Source organism: Tupaia chinensis, unplaced genomic scaffold (genome assembly GCF_000334495.1).
Source record: "Tupaia chinensis unplaced genomic scaffold, TupChi_1.0 Scaffold000612_1, whole genome shotgun sequence".
Classification (NCBI taxonomy): domain Eukaryota; kingdom Metazoa; phylum Chordata; class Mammalia; order Scandentia; family Tupaiidae; genus Tupaia; species Tupaia belangeri.
This window is the reverse complement of record NW_006160131.1, coordinates 3,562,815-3,585,207: the sequence shown is the minus strand read 5'-3', so window position 1 is coordinate 3,585,207 and position 22,393 is coordinate 3,562,815. Positions and strand designations below refer to the sequence as shown.

The window sequence follows — 22,393 nt, the reverse complement described above, 5'->3', positions numbered from 1 at the left end:
CAGGAATGAGTACTGGTCTCAGCAAACACATCCATGCCCTTCACCACCAGAAAAAGAGAGCACCATGCTTCTCAACTGACGAAACTGGGGATCCCCAATGGATCTGTGCAGGACTGCATTGTGAGCTCCACTCTGATATACAGGAGGCCGTCATTCTCTGCCGCAGCAGCGAGGCCCGTGGCTCAGTGCTGAGGCTGGCAAACGCAGCATCTGATGAAATCTGTCCCACTACTGAATGCGCGGTAGTTCAGGTATTAAAAAAAAGAAAAAAGAAAGAAAGAAAAAGACAGGAAAAAAGGGATGGAAGGTAGGGAGGCCCAGAATCTAGCCAATTGAAAGGCAGCAGTTGGCATTACCAGGGCCCGTCACAGGAAGCAAGAGAGGACCCGACTGTCCAGGTCACCGCCGTCCCAGCCTGCAAGACAAGGAAGGATGAAGACGCTCTGCCAAGGCTGTGTAGCTGGGTGCCCTCAGCCAGGCACAGCTGTACAAAGCAGTGTCACTGCTCGGAGGACCATCTGGGCACAGCAGTGCCAGCACAGTCCATACTCTGAGCACTCTGTCACCCCCTCGTTCTGCTTCAGCTTGCTGCCTGCACCAGGGCCGGAGATGTCCCCATTTCCTCCTTAAAGGGGTTCCCTCAGGAAGGAGAAAAGGACAAAAAGCAGCAAGAAAAATAAGATCTGTCTTCATCCAACACAAAAGGAGTGGAAAGAAGAACAATTGTGTGTCAAAAGCACTTTGAGAGACACTGGAGACAAGGCTACAGAGGTAGGGGCCCTTCTGAGAAAACTAACAGCATTTGGCAGCGTGGAGCTACCCCGGCGGAGGGGGCGAAGCTGTGCTCGATCTAGCTGGACTGTATGTGTGTCGACATCTGGTCTGCGTGGCTGTGGGAACCAGCAGTGCAGGAGTCCACTCCTAGCTTAGTCCCCAAAATTGGCCTCCAGCTACCCAGCCTTACTCTCTAACCCCGCCCTGGGGCACCCATCATTGGGCAGGAAAAAGAGGTCAGCTGACTCAAGATAGATCAACCAGAATCTCACTGGGAGGAATACCCCATAAGGGCAGGTTGCTTTTTTAAAAATTATTACTATTATTATTATTTTCTCTTTTGTGTGCTGCCATACCCCAAGTGCCTAAAATAAAGCCCAGCACCTAGAAGGAGCTCACTGGGGACATGTAACTAAGTCGTTCTCTACAGTTTGTATTAAGATTCAGCCAATGGTCTTCTTAGACCTGGAACTGAAGTTCCTCAACTTGGGAGCTGAGGTGGTCATGTTCTGCAAAACAGATGGAGAGTGTGCAGACAAAAAAGGAGGCGGATGAGTAAGGAGGGGGATGGAGGCTGCGGAACACCCCAGTATCGTTATGCTATTTGTTCACTTGTTCATTTCCTTAAACTATCTCACGTGGGTCTCCATATTTAAAATCCAAGTCATTCTAACCGAAACAGCACGTCTCCTGAAATCTCCTGAAGAAGGAAAGTGAAAGCGAAAATCCCTGTAAACTCCTGAAGTATTTTTAGCATTTTCTTGGAGGTGAGGGACAGTTTTCGCTCTGGCTGAATACCTTGTCTCATCTGCCTCCTGAGACAGCGGTGTGGCAAGCTGGTTTACTGCAGCTCTGGAGTCTGCCTGGCTCCAGGTCCTGGCTCCAGCCTACCCACCCTGCACCCTGAGTAAGGTTGAACCGCAATTCCTTCCTTTGCAGAAACAGAGATTATAGTAGCACCTACCTCCAAAGGTTATTTTGAAACTCTAGTTTTGCACAGTGCTTAGCACATAGTTAGTGCTGGGCAAGGTGATAATGTATCCAATACATGTAACAAACAAAACTCATAAAAAGTAACGGCCAGTTTCCCTTTGGCTCTATTCATGGTGTAGAATCAGCCCCTTGCTCCTGAATGAGAATGGGCAGACTCGGGAGTTTCCTAATCATTGTTAGATAATAGCGAGCCCGTGGTGTCCTGAGGTCCGGGACACTGACTCAATTTCTTTCTTCCATCCTCTCCCCTCTTCCCACTAGGGTCTGCTCCCAGCAGGATGTGTGGGTCTGACATTCCTGTTCTCCCACCAGCTTGTTTAGCTAGTCTCTGGGCCCAACAAGGATCCTGTGGGAACAGAGACAGGAGGGACAGGAGGTAAGGGAAGCAGACGGTTCTCAGCTGGAGCTGTCAGAGGCTGGCTTTGCCCTCTCCGAGCCTGACATGGTTTGTATGGACAGTTCCCACGCACACCGGTGCACTGAGGTTGGAGACGGCCTGCTAGACCACCTGTAATTACTGACAGCCTCCTTAACCTCCGAGCCTGACATGGTTTGTATGGACAGTTCCCACGCACACCGGTGCACTGAGGTTTTCTGGAGACGGCCTGCTAGACCACCTGTAATGACAGCCTCCTTAACATAGGCAGGCTTTTTATTTGGCTAGGGCTGCTCCTTCCCCTCCTGGCCTCTCCCTTCAGATATTTCCTTCTTGATAAGATCCCTTTCCCAGTGACCCCAGGATGACATTCCTACATTGCTTTTCCCAATGTGACACCCTCCCACCCCACCCCTGCTTCACCTACCTCTCACCTGGCCTTGTAGGGCAAGTCCCTACTCCCTCCCCTCTGCTGCCACCAGTCACTGCAGTGTCCTTAAATATGAGGCAAGACCCAGGCCCAGCACATGCCCCAACGAAGGGTATGCAGAACAAGGTCCCTGAGGGCCATTATGTCTGAGGGCCAAGAGCGAAAGCACAGACTCCTTTCCTAAAGAAGTCTTCCCGAAATCATCCTTCAGGCCCAGCTAAGCCCTTTTCTACCCTCCAAAGAGAAGAGCTTTAAGACGTATGCGACCAAGTTGTTTGCACTTTGTTTTTAAGTCCGCCCTGTGGCTGCTGTTCCCTGCCGTGTGGGACGCAGCGGCTGTCATGCCTTTGGTGCCTGGGCTAACACTCCGGTGTCAACCTCCCATCTCATTACCGTCTAGATAGTGTCAGTTCACAAACGCCATGGCCTGAGTTAGCTCGCCTATTCCTCACAGCGACTCTACTGAGGTGCGAATTCTGCTCTCCCCATTTTTCAGATGAGGAAACTGAGACACAGGTTAAGAAGGGTCTCAGACATACAGCTGGGAACTCAAAGCCAGATCCCCCTGTGGCTGCTGTCCCCTGCCGTGTGGGACGCAGCGGCTGTCATGCCTTGGTGCCTGGGCTAACACTCCAGTGTCAACCTCCCATCTCATTACCGTCTAGATAGTGTCAGTTCACAAACGCCATGGCCTGAGTTAGCTCGCCTATTCCTCACAGCGACTCTACTGAGGTGCGAATTCTGCTCTCCCCATTTTTCAGATGAGGAAACTGAGACACAGGTTAAGAAGGGTCTCAGACATACAGCTGGGAACTCAAAGCCAGATTTGTACCCAGGTCTGCCCAACTCCTTTCCACCTCAAGCACACAGCCTCCTGAGGGCGAGGACGTAAGGGCCCTATGCCCTTGTGCTGTGTGGCCCGGCATTTGGGCCCGGGGCCTTCCATGGCTCTAGGGCACTCCTAATCCAGGGGGTGTCCCAGAGGCCTGCCTGGAAAGGCAGCAGCGTCTTCAGTACAGGGCTAAGCACAGCCGAGAGGCTTCCTTGAAGCCGACGAGGCAGTCAGCCCTGTGACTGGCAGCTGGCTTCAGAGAACTAGCCAGAGAGAAGCCTGCTTCCTTTGCACATAAAGCGTCCATTCTCAGCCACATACACTGGCACAGACACTCACAGCCCAGAGCCTCAAAGGGCCGGACAATGGAGCGGACACCGGCAAGAGCTAGGGGTTCTTTTTTTTTTTTTTTCCTAAATGCAAAACCAAGATAATACTCAGCACTTACGTATGATTTTCACATGAGCTGAAATTTTTATAGGAAAGGCAGGGATTTCTTGTGCCAAAGTTTTGGGGGCAGATGGCTGGGGGATGTGTCTATAAAGACAGCTTTATAGCCCGTGGCCACTTCCTCTGGTGATCAGCACGTGGGCTGAAAATACACCAGCTCCCCCTGCACTTTCTCGCCTTCCATCGCCTCTCCTTTCCATTACTGGTATCTTCTAGTGGCCAGTCCTGGGCTAGCTACAAGATGCGTGATCCTCACACTGCCCTCCTGAGCAAAGGCGGAAGTAGGTGCCGTGCCAGAAGTGGGGAGGGGGAGGTAGGCTCAGAGGTGATTTTCCAACCATGCCAAGTGACTGCCTGACCTTTCAGAACAGATTCTAGCCTTTCTATGGAACCGAGTGAATATCAGCTCGTGGTAGAAGAGAGAGCTTCGTGGAGGAGGTGACGCGTGAGTGGAGTCGTGAAGGGCATGTCTGTTAGGCAGACTTGGAGAGGGGGCCGTTCCAGACTGAGGGACAGGAAGGGCAGTGAGGGAGCAGAGAGAGTCCATTAGGGAACCCTCCAGGTCTTTCATGCTGCATAGGCCCAGAGGCCCTGGATACGTCTGCGGGATTAATGAAAGAATGATGAGTGAATGAATGAAACAGAGGAGGTGTGACGGAGCCACAGTGAACGAGGCTGGAGAGCAATGAAAACAGCTAGCAGTTACTGCAGTCTACACGTGCCTGGTGACTTTTACCATCCATGCCTCCATACAGGACGCAGTGCCGCAGTAGGCAGCTTACTGTGCTGAGGATACACATCCAGTGGGGCGGCCAGCTGTCTACGGGCTAAACCACCGCGCGGCAGCCCTCTCGTGCCCTTTGGTCCAGGGAGAGTGCCTGGGTCCTCTGAGTCCCACCAGCCCAAGCATCCAGATGTCATCTGAAACCCAATAGTTTTCCTAGCTGGGGAACACGACAAAAACCTGATAGACACTGGTCTTGTGGAGGCCACTCACCAGTTCCCACCGTCTTTCTGTAATTAACCTTTGGCTCCAGAAATGAAGGCTCCACGGCAGAGCTTAAGGGTCTCTCCAGAGCAGGAGCTTCTGAGTTGAGACCTTTCTCGGAACAATCTGAACATCAAAACTCAGTGGGATGTCAACCACAGCGTACACCCATATTCCTGCAGCAATCCAGCCTGACAAGGCACTAGATAATGTCCAAACATCATCCCACACAGCCAGAAAGAGAGAAAAATAAAACCCGACGACTGCATCACTTGTCTCTCATAAACACATCGTATGACTATTTTCCTTTAAAAGACTAATCTGCTGAGGACTTGGAAAAACGTATTTGTGTGCATTCATTAAGTCTCCAACTTAGAAGCACATTCTGGGACTAATTATTTTTTCACTAACTAATCAGCATGTTTCATTCATAAATTGGGATTTATCAGGATAGCACATGAAAAGAGAGAACATATTATTATTTTAATTTGGTTAATATGCAAAAACGCACCATGTGTGTAATGACCAGCTTCCACTGAATAGAGGCAGAGGCTGGAAATAGGAGCAGTCTCCTCTAATGAGGGTCCTGGCTCCCAGCCTCAGCTGTGCGGCGCAGACACTCGGCTCGCTCCCTGACCTAACGGCGCATGTGCTTTCCAGCCAGCTCCTCACAAGGAGGGAAAAAGCCAAGGCCTGTGTTTATTCTGCTGATAGAACCAGTTACACCCGCTTTGTTAGTGGGGAAAGAAATCTGCAAATGCTGCAGAGTGGGGGTGGAGAGTGTGGAGGGTGGTGGCACCAGTGAGAGAGGATATTCGCTTTCGCGTGTTATAAACCCACACACACGCGCACTCCTGGAACCTGTCACGTGTAAGGCCCAGCTCCACTAAGAAACTCCACTGTAACCTCGGGATCCGCGCCTTCTCTCACCCTCGTGTGCCCGCCATCCCATGTGCAAATCAGCCCTCTGTTCTGAAGTCCCCCGATAAAGGGATTTATTTACCAGTCCAACCTGGGTACATCCCATTTGCTCCTGCAAATATGTGGCTTCCCTTGCCTCTGAGCTGCCCTCCCACACTGACCGAGAGCCACCCGGCCGGGGCCCAGGTCCACCCCATCCGTCAGGAGCCTGCATTATCTAACGTCTCCACACACCAGGTCCAGCTTTGAACCAGAATCATCTTGCCCGCCTGGCCTCACTCCGAAGAGCAGCACGGGGAGGGCGAGGGGCAGGAGTCCCCGCTGGCCCTACTGTGACACACTGGAGCAGGGTCCAGCTGCATTCTTTCTGGCTGGCCCTGGTGCCAGCCTGCCGAGGTCTCCGCCCGGACACATCCCGATGTGGCACATTCTAGAGCCAGGCACCGCTTTTGTGCTTTAGAAGAGGGCATTTCCTCTTCTGTTTTTACGTTTTCACTGCAGCAGCTATTTTTAAACTATGAAAGAAGTACACATGCTCACTGCAGAAAATTCAGAAAAAGCTGAAAACCATCCATTGAAAGTAAATCTATATTCCCACTGCCAAGAGACCACCAGCACGCTCGCTGACATTGGGGCATTTCTGTCCCTGCCCTGGTGCCTGTGGGAGGAGGGGGCTCTGGGAGTGAGTTCCGCCTGGGCTTTCTCTGTCTGTGAAGCTCCAGCATGAAGCAATTCTAAAGCAGGATGTAAAGAAACGTGCTGTATTTTAGGTGTGTACATACAGCTATTGAGAGTCACATGATAAATGGCACAAGTATATCTGGGACTGTGTGTAACTGTGTGTAGAGCATCCTTGTGCTTCTTCATACAATTGCCGGGCCAAATGGCTCTCCTGGGCTCCCTCCCCTAGCCTCAACGGCCTTGTATATGTGTATTCGTACTTACATCACATTTTAATGTTCCGACTTAATATTTTTTTGTTAACCTCTTTACGAATTAGTACAGATTTTTCCATAACAAGCCTTTAAAGGCTACCCAACACTCATCTGTACTTATCATTTAAGCTTTCTTTCATTATTTTATTATAGTTCTTTTTTGGGGTTTATGAGGAGGTTTTTGTTTTAGGGCATGTGCGCCACAAAGAGAGACAGAAAGTGAGAAATCACCCCCCAGGTGGGATGGCCACATCACAATTCCTTCTCTTCCATTCTCCTCTCGGGATCTTGGGCATGTACACACACGCACCCAGCATGAGTTTAAGCCACAGGATCCAGGATTCAGACTGTGGTCGACTACATGAGAGTCCAGCGACATAGCCATTACATCAACTGCTGGTCCCCAAATTGTTCTTTTTTTCTTCACCCTTATAAATAATACTGCATCGAACATTTTCTTATGAGACTCTTTGTGACTATATGGGGTTGTTTCCTTTGGATGGATTTCCTAAAAGGAAAATTATTGGGCCCCAGGTCAGGAGTATTTTAGAGTGTCTTGTTTCATGATGCTCAGTTTATTTCAAAATAGGTGGTACTGACTGACCCTGAGAGTTGGAGCATTTTCATTGTTTTAATTAATCCTTAATTGCACAAGAAACCTATAGAATACATTCTCCTTGTTAAAAACAATGTTAAAATTAAGACCTAAGACTCTTTTAACCACTTCCCCCAAACTCTGAACCCTTCAGAGAGAGCCACAGTTTTCGGTCTAACAGAAGTCCTCAAAGCAAAGCAATTACTAGTTGTCTGTGTTCTCACATAAAGTCGTATGTCTATGAAATAAACACTTGCACACCTCTTTAACCATAGGAAACTATTAAAAAATTGACTAGGTGGTTCTTGTGCTCACCAGAAAGAGACAGAGGGAAAGGAAGGAATGCGACAACGCACCCTCTAGGGGTGTGGTCATGGCAATCCCTTCTCCCCCGTTCTCCTCTCGGGATTTTGAGCACGCATGCACGTGTAGCTGGTGTGTTTTTCAAGCTGCCTGATCTGGGACTTGAAATGTTCAGTCAGTCATGTGGGATCCAGACACCCTAACACCTACTACCCATTAGCCTGGAAACACATTTTTGTGTTTGTGGATTCTGTACATAAATGTAACGTATTTTGTATGTATGATGTGACTTGTTTATTTTTTTCAGCTGTCTGTCCTGGGGCTCTTCCTGTGTACATGGGAACTATATCAGTCTTTCTCACTTCCCATTCACTTCTGTGGGAAGGACACAGACTGGTCTATGTAGCCATTCCTCTACGCATACATATCTAGGTCATCCCCAATTCATTTTCACAAATAACCCAGGAGGTGCATACCCTTTTACACAAGCTTGAAACCAAGTAATAGAATTTCTAGGTCATGTGATAGAAAACTTTTAATTTTAAAGGATACTCCCCAATTGTTGAGAAGATTTTATTAGAGAAATTCTAGAATGCCTTGGATGTACGCTTAATTGTTGAGGCTATGGTGGTAAAGTGCTCTGATACACAGGGTGTCTCACCCAATGGCCTGTGTATGCACTGCTCCGTTAGCCTGCCCACCTCTCTCCTCAGGACCAGCCCCAGCCAACCCCCAGTGCCCAGTCCGCAAATGTGGGTTAGGCGCTCTCCCCTCCACTGGCCCCAACCCCAGAGTGACTCAGCCCGACACCTGATTCCCCTCAGTGCCTGCCAAGCTCCTGCTCACCTTTCCAGATAACACTCAAAGGTCTCTATTTCTTGGAAGCTCTCCCTGGAGCCAGGGCCTAGTAAAAGCAGCCTGCCTTTCAGTGTCCCCATGGCACCCATATTTATTGGCTTGACATGCTTACTGCAACTGGGAAGTTAGTCATCTCTCCCTCATTGAAATGGATAGTCTTGGGCTGTCAATGGTGCATGGCATTTGGCCATCTTCTGACAGACGCTGTGGCCCACTGACTGGATGACAAGGATGAGCCTGTATGGCAGTCTGGAAGACTCTAAAGAGAAGGGACAAAGCATAGGCAACTTTCATCACAGAGAGCTTAACAAAAAAAGCTGTAAAGAAATTAGGTGGCGGGGCCAGCAGGTGGCATGGTGGTTAATGCAGATGGAACCCCACATGGCTGACCATGGTTCGAGTCCTGGACCTGGCAGCTTGCTTTCTCACTTTCTTTCTCTCTCTTTGTCTCTCTCTGGTCAAATTCAAAATAAAATAAAGTAAAATAAAATAAATGAATAAAATTAAGAAAAAAAGAAATTAGGTGGCTACTAATTGGCAGTCATCGGCAGTCGTGATCTTGGTAAGAACCATGAGCCGTTGGCACGTACAGTAGACCACAGCCCTCCCAGGTATGAGCTGGAACCCCATTCATTTCTCAGGAAAGTGTTCAGAACACTCCTCACTTCAGTATTTCTTCAGGAAATCTAGAAGCTTTTTATGCAATTGATCTTAAAATGTATCCTAGAGAATGGCAAACAGCAGCAGGAAAATCACTCAAATAGTCGGAACATGGCAACTTGGGTGTCATCAATCTCTGGGTAAGATCATGACCATGAAAAGAAATGTATGAAAAAAAGAACTGGAAATGCGTATTTCAAAATATTAATAATGGATGCTCTAGTGCAGCTGGAGTGACATGTGGTTTTCTTTACTTTTTTAAACTTCTCAAATTATTTTTCCATATAGGTAAATTCATTTTTAATCAGAAAAAGAAATAACTTTTTTTTACAGTAATTAATCTAGTCTCTACAGAGAGAATTTCAAGTACTCTGCAAGATGTACATACATGTGTGGCAGGAGAAAAATAATTCCAAGAGATAACCAGAGATTCCAAGAGAGACCAAAAATATCCATTTTCAGATTAGATGGTGGTTCATTCACTGTTAACTGGGTACCCTGTGTTGGGAACTGGACTAAAGGCAGGGGATAAAATATAAGTTCGGGCATACTTTCCACCCACCAGATGCTTCTAGACTAGCAAAAACATACCGTCAGGGCAGGCAGCAACGAGCGTGAGCAAAAGCCATCAGCAGGCTCCCTCCTAATATCTGCTCACATGTGCAGCCCGGGGTGAGTATAAACGGAAACCCACCTGCCATCTGCCTAAATATTCACAAGTTAGTAATCAAATTAACAAATCTAAATAACTTCTAGTCTCTGCCTTGACAAATACTTTACAGTGACCTGAAAGACCGAGGTCAAATTTAGTATCCACAGGCTCCTCGGATTGCCTTGCCTGGAGACGATGCCGTGGAGAACTGGTTCCCAGCCCAGGCCCCCACCCCCACAATACACCATCTGCTCTTCCGCCCCATGCCTGGCTGCACTGCACACAGCAAGGGGCTTTGTTCAGGTGGGAGGACACCCTGGCTTACATGTCTGAGCCTCAGTCTTTTCACTCCCTTGCCCCCCCAAAAACACCAGCTCTCCTTGGTGGTTTTCTGGGTGTGTACTCAGTGCTATTTATCCTTGGAGAATTAACCAAGACTGCAGTTTCTGCAGGCTCTTGAAAGCAGGATCTGATCATTTACACGGGGAACTGTAGTGTCTGTCAGTCCCAGCCACATGGTCTAGAAGAGGCAATGCTGGCATCCTTGCTCCCATATATTCCTACTGGGGGGAAGGGCCTACTCGGAGGAGGGCTAGAGGATGGCCCTTTAAAGCATGGGCCAAGGGCCGGGACTCCACCTGCCTGGTTTCTGAGCAGTATTATTGGTTGGCTGGGTAGAAACCCTGGCAGACTGAAGAGCAAATATCCCATCTTCGGACAGCTGCAGTCACTCAACTCCAGCCCCAAATTACCTTATGTGAGGACATGGATTCAGGTGGTCATATCTCCCATTGTTTTTAGAGATTACACAAATCTGGGTTTTCTTATAAAACTGCATAATTTTTACAATGTTGGCAAGATACTACTAATATCAATTACTCCAGGCCAAACAAAAATGTCTAAGCACCTGTGTGTTATCTCTATGAAAGGAAAGACATTTTAAAATTCCATTTTGTAGTTGCTTGACCAGTGTTTAGTTTTGAAAATATTCTCTAATTTATTAATGTCACTTGAGCTTGTAAGTAAACGGGGGTATGTCTCCATGGCTGTATGAGCGTTTGAATTTATGTACCTGCTGAGCCCCAGCAGAAATCCAGTGGACTTGGGACTGTCCGGTGCTGCTGGGTGTCCCCAAAGCCCCCAGCGAAGGCCTGCTGAATGGAGCCACCCGTCTTCCTCCCTGATGCTGGCTTTGACCATGTCTGTCTTCTCTGACCTGCCACTTGGCCAAGGCACAAGGCTCTTACATGTGACTTGCATATATACTGCCATCATCGTCTCTTTCCATGACTGTCATTTCAATAATTATCTCTGTGTCTCCATGGCCTACCATGGAGCCCGTCATTGAGGTAGACACTTTGTACATTTTGTTTTGAGCTGAGTTCACTGGCATCTGGTTCTGTGATGACCCAGAGTTCCCCAGGCCCAAGTTAATAATGATCAGAGCTGACACTGTGTGGCCATTTGTTACAGGCTGGTGCTGAGCCAAGGACTTCACATGTATTACTTCTACATATTATGTATAGAGCCCTCTCCATGAACTGTTCAATTCTTTTTTTATTTTTTTATTTTTGGAGAGGTTTTCACTATAGGGTGCGTGCGCTCACCAGACAGACAGAGACATAGAGACAGGAAGCGAGAAATCACCCCCCAGGGGTGATGGTCACGCTGCAATCCCTTCTCCTCCATTCTCCTCTCAGGATCTTGGGCATGCAAGCACACGCGCCCGGCGTGAATTTTAAGCCACCGGGACACGAACTGTGGTCGACTACATGGGAGTCCAGCCCAGGCCCAAGTTAATAATGATCAGAGCTGACACTGTGTGGCCATTTGTTACAGGCTGGTGCTGAGCCAAGGACTTCACATGTATTACTTCTACATATTATGTATAGAGCCCTCTCCATGAACTGTTCAATTCTTTTTTTATTTTTTTATTTTTGGAGAGGTTTTCACTATAGGGTGCGTGCGCTCACCAGACAGACAGAGACATAGAGACAGGAAGCGAGAAATCACCCCCCAGGGGTGATGGTCACGCTGCAATCCCTTCTCCTCCATTCTCCTCTCAGGATCTTGGGCATGCAAGCACACGCGCCCGGCGTGAATTTTAAGCCACCGGGACACGAACTGTGGTCGACTACATGGGAGTCCAGCAACATAATCATTACGCTAACTGCTGGTTCCTGAACTGTTCAATTCTTATCCTTACTTTCCAGATGCAGAAACTGAGGTTCAGAGGTCTCCTCACAAATCATTCAGTTGTCAAGTGGCTGAGGTGGGACTTGAACCAATCTTGCCCAATTTAAAAGTTCTGCGTTTTTTAACTAGTAAGCTATGTGTCCCTAATAGTCCTTGATTCATTTCTGGACAATGCACAGAGGAACCATCTCTTGTTTTGATTAGTAGACAGCTGTAGGCCTTGATCTGCTTTTATTTCATCATATATTAGGAAAAAATTAATGACAGCATCTGCTTATGGCATGCCGTATTGATTTTTCTATTTACATTGTGATACACAGTTTTCCTTTCATCTTATTTATATAAGTTTTAAAACCTTGAGTCCATTTACAAATAATGTTGAGTGAATAATAAATAAGATAGATAGTACAATACTCTACGAATTCTGTGTCTGAGTATGTAAAAAGGACTAGAACTTTAAAAAGCACTAACAAATCACCATGTATGGATTAAAAAGAAACACACACTCACACAGAGGCTAATTTTTAAACTCTCGCCATTTTACAAGTTTGTAAAATGTTGCTTAAAAATGTATCTCAGACTCTGCCTAATGAAGACTCCAAGCAGTCTCTAAACTTCTAAATTTGAAGCGTGTTTATTTCTTTTTCCTCTTTCTATTTTTGGAACTTAAATGGCCGAATGGATTAAAAAAATATTGCCTCTAAATAAAAAATGAGCTAGGGGCCTGAAGCTCTCCTCTGCCTCATTTCAACTCTGAGCGAATGGTGAGTTACAACACCCCTGGACATAGTTCCTTCTAACTACCAAGCTGCCAGCCTTTCAAATAACGGCAGCACAGAAGTGTGGCCAGAATGTTACCTATTTCCCTTGCTAAATTATTTATGCATTTATTATATTTTACATGGGCTGTTGAACCTGAAGGTACATTTGTGGGCTAGGTCATTTCAAGAAGCCCATTACTGAGAATCAGTTCAGCTGCATTAGAAACTGGCTCATCCAATTGTATTGATATTACTCATTAATATATATAATTACTGCCTCTGTAGTTGTTTTTGGATGGTGATAACTCTGTGTGTGTGTGCGTGAGTGCATGCATGTGTACGATCCAATGGCTTCGAGGCAATCCACTTCATTAAGAGGCTGTTTAACACTTAGGGTATATCAATAAAGGCTAGCTTAATGCAACATGGAACGCTATCTAGGATGACTCAGCCAAATGAAGCTCTCACCCTGTACAATGTGTTTTACACAGATTGCAATGGTTTACTAAGTTTATAAAATCACTCTCCAGGATTTACAGTGACTGATTTGCCATAAGATCAGCACTGGGGTGGGTTTCAGCCAGTACTAATGTCCTGTCTGCTATTAGAAAATTGCTGTATTCCCAACCCCCACTCCAACAACACAAAATAAGGATAAAATGGAGAGCACTGTTTGAAAAGTGTTTCCAAGTCTGCTTGTGGCTAAATTTTACTTAATATTTATTACTCTGAACTTACTTGTGACTTATATAGAAGAAAGGAAACAATGGATTGATGAGTTTAATGGAAAGAACATTTATGGAAGGCCTGCTATTGCTAAGCATGATGTTAGGCCCAGGGGACACAAAAAAGAAAAATGTCTCTGATCTGCTACAGCAGCTCTAGTGGGTGGGATCCAGTCAATTACCAAGGAGCTGACGATGTGGCCAGTGTCTGCGCCATCCAAGAAGACACTGCTCGGGGATGAGGAAAGGTCACTGAAAGGACTCTTGAGTAGAAGTTCCCCAGAAAAACAAAGTAGACATTCTTAGCAAATAGACACACATAGAAACCTTTCAGACATTGTGTGGTTAGCATGGGAGATGCTTGTTGACTCCTCTGAAGACTTTTACATCTCCTTTGCTGGCAGAATCCAGGTTTTGTTCCTGTTTCAGGTTCAGGTTCTTTGGTCTCAGGGAAGGTGGGCTCAAGTCTGGCCTAGACCATGTGAACCAGTTCCGATCCAAAAGATGTAACAGGAAGTATGCTGGCAGGCCTTTGAGAAAGACCTTTCCTCCCTGAAGGGGGAAAACTCCTGAGGAGAAACTCAGGGTTCTTTGCAGCTGTATCTTGCTTCCAAATGCCACTGTGCATGATGACTGGAACCTGGCAGATATCTTTAGACCCTGATGGAAAGCCCAAGAACCACAGATTCTAACCCAAAGCTTGACACCACGGGCCTGCCAGTACCAGTAACCACATCTAGACTTCTTGATATGTGAGAAAAACACTCTCCCAGGCACTGTTTCACCTCTTTAAGGCACTGTTGCATTCTAGTACTTGCAGCAAACAGTATTCATGACTGACTACGTCTGTGGAAACTCAACCTTTTCCAGGCACTTGGACTAATGTCTTGGAGAGTTGCAAGAGATGGTGGTGAAATGCCAGCAGGTGCCAGGTGATCGAGAGCCCTGATGCCAGGTAAAGGGGTCTGGCAGTACTTTCCAAACCATGGGTCCTTTAAGTAGGGTACAGGCGAAGATTGCAGCTGGCACAGAGACACGGCAGTATTCAATCTTAAATCACTGAGAAATGTAGTTCTTTTCCCATTTCTCTCAGTCCTTCTAACTACATAAAGAAGATCTTTTAAAATGAAGCTGGGGAATCTTTAATACCCTGTCCAACTTCAATAATCTCCCTTTTTAACAAGGAGAAAGAAGGTCTCAGACTCAGGCCCTTTCATACACATACAGGATCTAGGAGAAATCCAGTATCATTAGTTTGTTTTCATTCTTTTCATTTTAGTTATTACCTTTGGGTTACAGCAAGTCATTCCATTTTGCATGGTCAATCAGTAAGAACCCTTATTTAATTTTTAAAATTAAGTCAATGTATAGAAAAATATGAACTACATGATAGTTCAGAAGCTATATGAATACACAAACATTGTAATGTTGGAATAGAAATCACTAAAGTTTGATAAATAAAGTTGAGTACTCGAGGGAGCCGCAGAAATTGTTTACGTGAGAGAGTAACATAATCAGACCCCTCATTCAGAAAGATTTGGTGGACCAAGCCAGGAATTATGCCTGAAGACAGCTTCTGCAAAAAACTGTTTAAAAATTAAAAAAAAAAAAATCAGATAAAAAAATTTTCCAGGCACTTGGACTAATGTCTTGGAGAGTTGCAAGAGATGGTGGTGAAATGCCAGCAGGTGCCAGGTGATCGAGAGCCCTGATGCCAGGTAAAGGGGTCTGGCAGTACTTTCCAAACCATGGGTCCTTTAAGTAGGGTACAGGCGAAGATTGCAGCTGGCACAGAGACACGGCAGTATTCAATCTTAAATCACTGAGAAATGTAGTTCTTTTCCCATTTCTCTCAGTCCTTCTAACTACATAAAGAAGATCTTTTAAAATGAAGCTGGGGAATCTTTAATACCCTGTCCAACTTCAATAATCTCCCTTTTTAACAAGGAGAAAGAAGGTCTCAGACTCAGGCCCTTTCATACACATACAGGATCTAGGAGAAATCCAGTATCATTAGTTTGTTTTCATTCTTTTCATTTTAGTTATTACCTTTGGGTTACAGCAAGTCATTCCATTTTGCATGGTCAATCAGTAAGAACCCTTATTTAATTTTTAAAATTAAGTCAATGTATAGAAAAATATGAACTACATGATAGTTCAGAAGCTATATGAATACACAAACATTGTAATGTTGGAATAGAAATCACTAAAGTTTGATAAATAAAGTTGAGTACTCGAGGGAGCCGCAGAAATTGTTTACGTGAGAGAGTAACATAATCAGACCCCTCATTCAGAAAGATTTGGTGGACCAAGCCAGGAATTATGCCTGAAGACAGCTTCTGCAAAAAACTGTTTAAAAATTAAAAAAAAAAAATCAGATGAAAAAATGATTAAACTTGAACCAAAGCTGGGAATAGAGAGGAAATAAAAACAAACAAACAAAAACAATAAAAACCCGATGATGCTAAGCAGGAAAGAAAATAAAGAAAACTTGGAGAGCAGCTTTATAAAAGGATGAGAGAAGGGAGAGAGAAGTTTGGGATGACTCCTAAATTTGGCTAAGGCAGTCGAAAGAATGAATCATGGCACCATTAAATGGGTTAGAGAAAATGGGAGGAGGACCAAGGCTGGGAGGAAGGTTTATTGGGCGCAGCTGGTATTATGGAATGGAGGCCTTACTGCAGAACTGAGAATCTTGTGGAACCCAGATGAGGATGTTCTGAGGACCACTGGTTCTCAGAGTTTGTTCATCAAATCAGCAGCATGTGCATCACCTGGGGACTTACTAGAAATGCATGTTCTGGACTCCACCCCATATTCATCAAATCAGAAATTCTAGTCTGGTGTAACTGGTTCTCCAGGTGATTCTGATGCGTGCTAAAATTTGAGGACCACTTGGCAGGGAAAAAAGTTCTGAGTCAGATACTTGGCAAAACGACTGGGAATTGTTAGGCAAGGCCTTTCTTTCAGCCTCAGTTTCCTCAACTGCAAAATGAGAGCACTGACTTGCATAGTTGTTTACGCCTTCATTAGTAACAGAACCCTGATTTTTAACTAAAGTACCTAAAACAATGAAGACCATATCTCCCAACCTCTTTTGCCACTAGTTAAGGCCTTTGGCTCAGTTGTGGCCAATGGGAGGAAAATGGAATTGATGTGTGAAACTTCTGAAAAGTTTCCTCAAAGAGAAGGGTCTGCCCTTCACCTTTACCTCCATCCTTCTTCTGGAATGCAGGCATGATGGCTGGAACTTCATTAGCCATCTGGGATCCAAAAGGGGAAGTCACATTTTGAGAAAGGCAGAGCAGTGAGCCAGAAGGAACCTGGGTTTCTGATGATTCCTTGAAATCCACTCTTCCAGTTTTATATTAACTCCCAAACGTTTTTTTAAGTTTATTTCTTCAGAGAGAGAGGGGCAGTACCCCCCACAGGGTCATGACACCACGACCCACTCTGAGCCTCAGCCAGCTCTGGAGCATGGGCACGTGCATGTTCAGGGTACTCAGGGAGGCCTCCGGATGCAAAGCCAGAACCTTCCCATGTGGGACAGCCTCAGAGTGTCAAGTTTCATCACTGTATCAATGCCTTGGCCCTCTCTTAAGCTTTTTCTGTGAGAAAAGTTTCTTCTTTTTCTTTCTTTCTTTTTTTTTTTTTTTTTTTTAGCAATTTTTATTCTGGTTTTTCTGTGCTCTTACATTATGATAGGAAAGCCTCTATAATTTCATGAGAAAACACTATGAGAAAATTAAATCAGACTATCTTGTGACGGTCAACGGAAGGCTGACACACTTTGCTTTTGAGAACCTCTGGTTCTCTGGTTGGGTGGTTCTCCTACACACTCAGAGTTGGAGACTGGATGCTTAGGAATCAACTCTTACCATTTTTTCTTTAGTAATATACATACTCAGAACAGGGAAAGAAAGAATGTTCATTTGGATGAACATTTGGATCATTTTTAGTATTTTTTTTAAAGTTTACTTCTTTCATGAGGGATAGGAACAGGAACCCTTGACCAGGTCTCGCCATGCCGAGACCCGCCCCCAACCCCAGCTTTCCAGCCAGCCAGAATCAACCACAGGCCTGGGTGTGTCTAATATGTTCAGGTCGACTCAGGATCTGAACTTGTTGCCTTCCCCTATGGCTCTCATGTCACACAGTTGTACCCTAACACTGGCATCACTGTGGCTAGGCACATTTTCATGTTTTTAAAGCACATACAGATGACTTTCTTTGTACTTTTTTTGCTTAAGGGTTTAGAATCAAAACTCTTTTTATTCTGACCATAAGGAAATCATCAGACAAACTGGACCAGTGCCTATGAGTTTATGGCTATACTGGAGCTAGAATTTTGGTCTCCGACTCCCAGATCTCTGACCTCTGGACTCCATAGCCTTCTCTGCAAGCTCTGAAAGCTGTTCCTTTCCCAGCAGCGCAGATAAAAGCCCTCCAGCCTAGCCACAGGGAGTGAGATGGCAGCTGTTGGCTGCGTGGCCCTGGTTTTGATACAGGAAGTGAAATGTGTGGAATCAGAACACGAAGGGGTAAGCAAGGTCAGAGGCCAGCCCACAATGGTGGCTGGAGTCACAGAAGAGTCCAAGTCAGCCCATGTGATACACGTCACAGTTTGGAAGGTCAACTCTCTGTTCCAGCTCACCTAAATCTTTGCCAGGATCTCAAATGAAGCATGTCTGTGTCCTGACCCTTTCCAAACCATTTATTCAATAACAATGCATTGGAGGAACTGGCTTCACCACTCCCCACCAGAATGGCTTATTAACTATGGTCTCTGTGTTAATGATAATACCTCAAATGGGAAGGCAGGAAGAAAATAGTGTTTAAAATACGGAGGGCTTGCACAGGTTGCAAAACAACAAACAAAAGGAGAAAACACAGCCCAGCAATTAGATGTCAAAAAACAATGGTGCTTTCTAAGTAAACATGCACACTTTCCAATACTGAAACCAGGTGAGAATCAGAGGTGGGGTTTAATAAAACCTGCTTTCAGAACTTGATTTCGTATCTGTCCAGTTTGCCTTATGGTAGCAAGCTTCTAGGTACACTAGGAAAAGAGAATACTCTAAAATCTCAGTCTCTCTCTTCCCCTACCTTCTCAGGACCTGCCTTTGATTTTTTTTTTTTATGTTCATTAAACAAATACATTATACATTACATTAGAATGCTTATTAATATTGCCTGCTGGACATTAATCTCTTGGGGGATTGGACCATATACCTGCCCAGACTTGTCTTCTTACTGCAGCTCACTAACTAAAAGCAACACCAAGGACACGGTGTCCTTCAATTCAATTATAGAAACCCCCTGGGCCACTAACACTAAAAGGATTGATGGCTTTAAGTATTTCTACATGCAATGAGCATGAGCTCATGTAATTTACAGTAGTATCTGGTGGCCTTTTTGGGTATAGTTACCGTATTTGTGTGATGATCCCGGGTATCGCATGGGCAGGAGCTGAGGCCGATGCACGGTACCACTCTAGTGGCAGTGCTCACTGCTGTGGTGCCTTATGGAGTTGCACAGTGCACAGCCTGGGCAGCCTGGGGTGGCAGCTCTGATTGTTAACGTCGTTAGACAGGCCACTAAGGAGCTCGGGTGTGGGCTGTTGGAAAAAGGCTGACAATGTATGCTTCGAGGGCAGTGGCGAGTGACATTAAAGCTGGAGTGGGGCAGAGTTCACCCCATGTGATTACAGGGTGAGATTTATATCACATGCTGAGCTTTAAAAGAGGCTGGTGGAGGAGATATTAAGGCCCTGCTTCCTGGGAGGCTCCAGGTTTGGGGTGTGGTTGACCTCAAACCCCAGAGAGGGGCTGGGCAGTAGCAGGAGGGTGCAGACATTCCACAGACACAGCTTTTCTGCAAGTGTGTCAGCCTCCCCTACCCTGGACAGGCAGGGAGCTCTGTTTCATCTGGTGGCACCTTAATGTTTGGGCAGAGCTTGCTTTCCTGTCAGCCCAGTAGCTTCCTGTTGAGCATATTTCATGAAGAGGGTTCTCCTTTGCCAGCAGTGTTCAAGCCAGCACTCATCTGCAACTGTAGATCCCTTTGGAGATCCTAAATGGAGCTGCTGAAATGTTGTCATGGTTACCATGGGACAGTTTCTGAGGCCTCAATGTTTTCCAGGAAAGCAGTCCTGAGCTAGCTATCCTGGGTTTCTGAGGAGGCAACTGACCCAAGAGAATTGACTTACCCCTGCCTTCTCTGCTGCTGCCAGTACCTAGCCAGAAGCTGGCTGGTGTCTCTAGCGATCAGCCCAAATCTACTATTCACACTAGATTTGGCTTTAAAAGATCAGACTGACCTGGCAGCACCTGATTGTGGCTCCAGAGCCACAGAAGACATGCCTCCTAGAGAGATAGCTTTCTGCATTCCCTCCTGCTTGTGTACCTGCTTCTAGGCAAAGGACACTTGTGAAGTAGCTCTCTGCACTTAATATGGTAGTAAGGCACTGATGGTTTTTAAATACCTCCTATGACCCCAGGAACCCAGCATTTCCCATGTGGTTAAAGGAATCAGATCTCCCATGATCAACCATGATTCAAATCCTAGCCCTAGCTTGAACGTACCACCCTGACGGTTATCACAGGGGCAGAAATGTACATGTGGGCATGTACGTTTGGCATATGTGTGTGAGCGTTCCCCAAATCTTGACAAGATGGAAAAACGGAGGAGAAGGGATTGTGGGGTAACCATGCCTCATTGGGAGATGCTCCCCTCACCCCTCCCTGTCTCCCTCTGGAGAGTGCACGCACATTCTGGCAACTAAAACAAACAAACAAAAATAAACAAACACTGGTTAAGGGCCCCAAAAGATGGTCTACTTAGAAGTATTTGTGGTTTAAGAGACTGAGGCACTGTGACAGAAGTTGGAGCCATTGGGGGAAGGCTAGTCAAATGAAATGGTAGTCACCTTTGTTCATAAAATTATTTGTTAATTTCACTATCTTTTCCTCCAAGTTTTGCCAAAATTCTTTCTGGTTCTACCCTGATTTAATTATTTCTCTCTCTCTCTCTCTTCTTTTTTTTTCTTTTCTGAGCTAAAGAGAGAGGCATCCTTAACAGGGTCTCATACTGTGACCTTCCCACAGCCTTCCTGACATGCTGTAGCCACTCGGAGAGAGTGTGCAAGTCAAACTGGAAGGAACCCTCCAATCTCTCAGATGGATCCAAAATTACAGAGCTCGACACTATGTCTCTGTCACCCAGCTTACCCAAGTATTCAACATCTTTTCGGGCTGTGCTGGGAGCTGTCTTAGGAGCAAGACTTTACCCTCCACCCTGATGACGGTCAGGAATGTACAAAAATGGACAATATGTGGAGCTCTTGAGTAGTAAATAAATAACCAAAATGATGAACATTTGAGATATGAACTCCAAACCAAATGGCCCAAGGAACACATAATTCAGACATGGAAGGGGGTGCTGTCACTCACTAAAGATGTCACTGTTGCTTTGGTTCATTCACGTCTTCAGTGTGCCTTCGCTGATGCCTCTTGTGTGTGAAGTACGCTTATTAAAGCGTTTGCAGTGAGCGCAGGTCTGGGAGACAAGCACCTGTTACAAAACGGTGTGAAAAACAATCACAAGGTGTACAAGTCATGGACGTATTTAAGACAGAATTCAGAACACGGTGTGTCATGTTTCAACAATTTTTTAAAAAGAATTACGTATTTATTTAATTCCATTTATTATTATTTTTATGTTTTAATTTGACCAAAGGGAGACAGAGAGAGAAAGGGAAAGCAAGGAAACAAGTTGCCAGGTCTGGAATTAGAACCCCAGTCAACCTTGTGGGAGTCTGGTGCCTTCAAAGCCATGTCACTTGCCGGCCCCATGTTTGAACAATTCTTAAAACTAAATAGGAGTTAACCAAGTAAAGAGAGGAAAGGGCAGATACAAAGGTATCCAGAGAGTCTGGAGGGAGATGAGGCGCTAAGATGTACTGGCCCTTGGCCTTCAGGTACTAGGTAGCCTAGAAGGCTGACCAGATGGGGCCCATGGGAGATTTTCGTCTAGGAAATGGCCACCTGCTACTGCATGAGGTGGATTAGAACGCTACGGGATGGGGGCTCAGCCACTGTCGCTTACAGCAGACGTATCTGTGCCTGCGAGATTGCATCAGACGCGAGCCCGAGACACGCAGGGAGGTGTGGAGCAGAATGGAAGGTGACGGAGAGTCCCTCGTGAGGTCTACATTCTGGGCAAGGGCATACGCACTTCTAGGCACCGCGCAGCTGCTGGGAAGACCCGCCTCCCCTTCCAGATCCCTCTCGGGCGGGGCTCGAGACAGCACGTGACGCCTGGGACACCACGTTTACTGTGGGCAGTCCTCTCGTTCACTCCCGGTTTCGCGGGTCTCCGCTTCGATCTCCAGCATCTTGGCTCCATGCCGTAGTGTTCAGGTAATCAATTCTCGTCGGCGCGTCCCTCTGTGTTCCTCCTGCGAAGCTGGGTTAGAGAAGATAAACAGCGAAGGAGTCCTTTGCCCACACAAAAGATGGCTACTTGCTGCGCTCACTCTGGGCCGTGGGAGCGAGTTCCAGGCACCCGGACTCTCAAGGCGAGACGCCGACGGAAGGGGCGTCTCTCGAGGAAACTTTTCGACCTTCCTGGGCGGGGCCCTGAGCAAAGGGGCGTGGCCTAGTTTAGGTTCTAAGACACGATTGGCCCTCTGGCCGGTGGGTGGGGTGTCCGCGGTCCCTCACTCCTCCCTTTTCGAACCGGAAGTGTCTCTCGGTCTTTCCAGCTGGTTGTCATTTCACTCGGCTCGGTCCTGAGGAGAAGGACTCAGTCGCGGCTGCGGGACCCGGGCACCGGGAGGCGGTGGTGGCGGCGGCGGCGGCGGCAGCAGCAGCGACAGCAGAGGAGGAAGAGGAGGAAGAAGGAAAGAAGAAGAAGAGACTGGCGGAGTCCGCAACGACAGTGG

At 46.4% G+C, this 22,393-nt stretch overlaps 1 long non-coding RNA gene across 5 annotated transcripts in view; it reads right to left on the bottom strand.

Moving 5' to 3' along the window:
* Positions 1-21,704, bottom strand: part of LOC102493597 (uncharacterized) — an 83,568-nt gene extending 61,864 nt beyond the window's left edge. For 3 of the 5 annotated variants that reach the window (XR_001371163.2, XR_336056.3, XR_336057.3), the window contains exons 1-2: positions 21,556-21,703; positions 20,901-21,021 (exon numbers count right to left, since the gene is read on the bottom strand). This is a non-coding gene — a long non-coding RNA (uncharacterized LOC102493597). Of the gene's footprint in view, positions 1-20,900; positions 21,022-21,555 lie in introns of all 5 variants that reach the window. The other 2 variants (XR_003551128.1, XR_003551127.1) reach the window with 2 other exon arrangements.
* Positions 21,705-22,393: the final 689 nt, after the last annotated feature.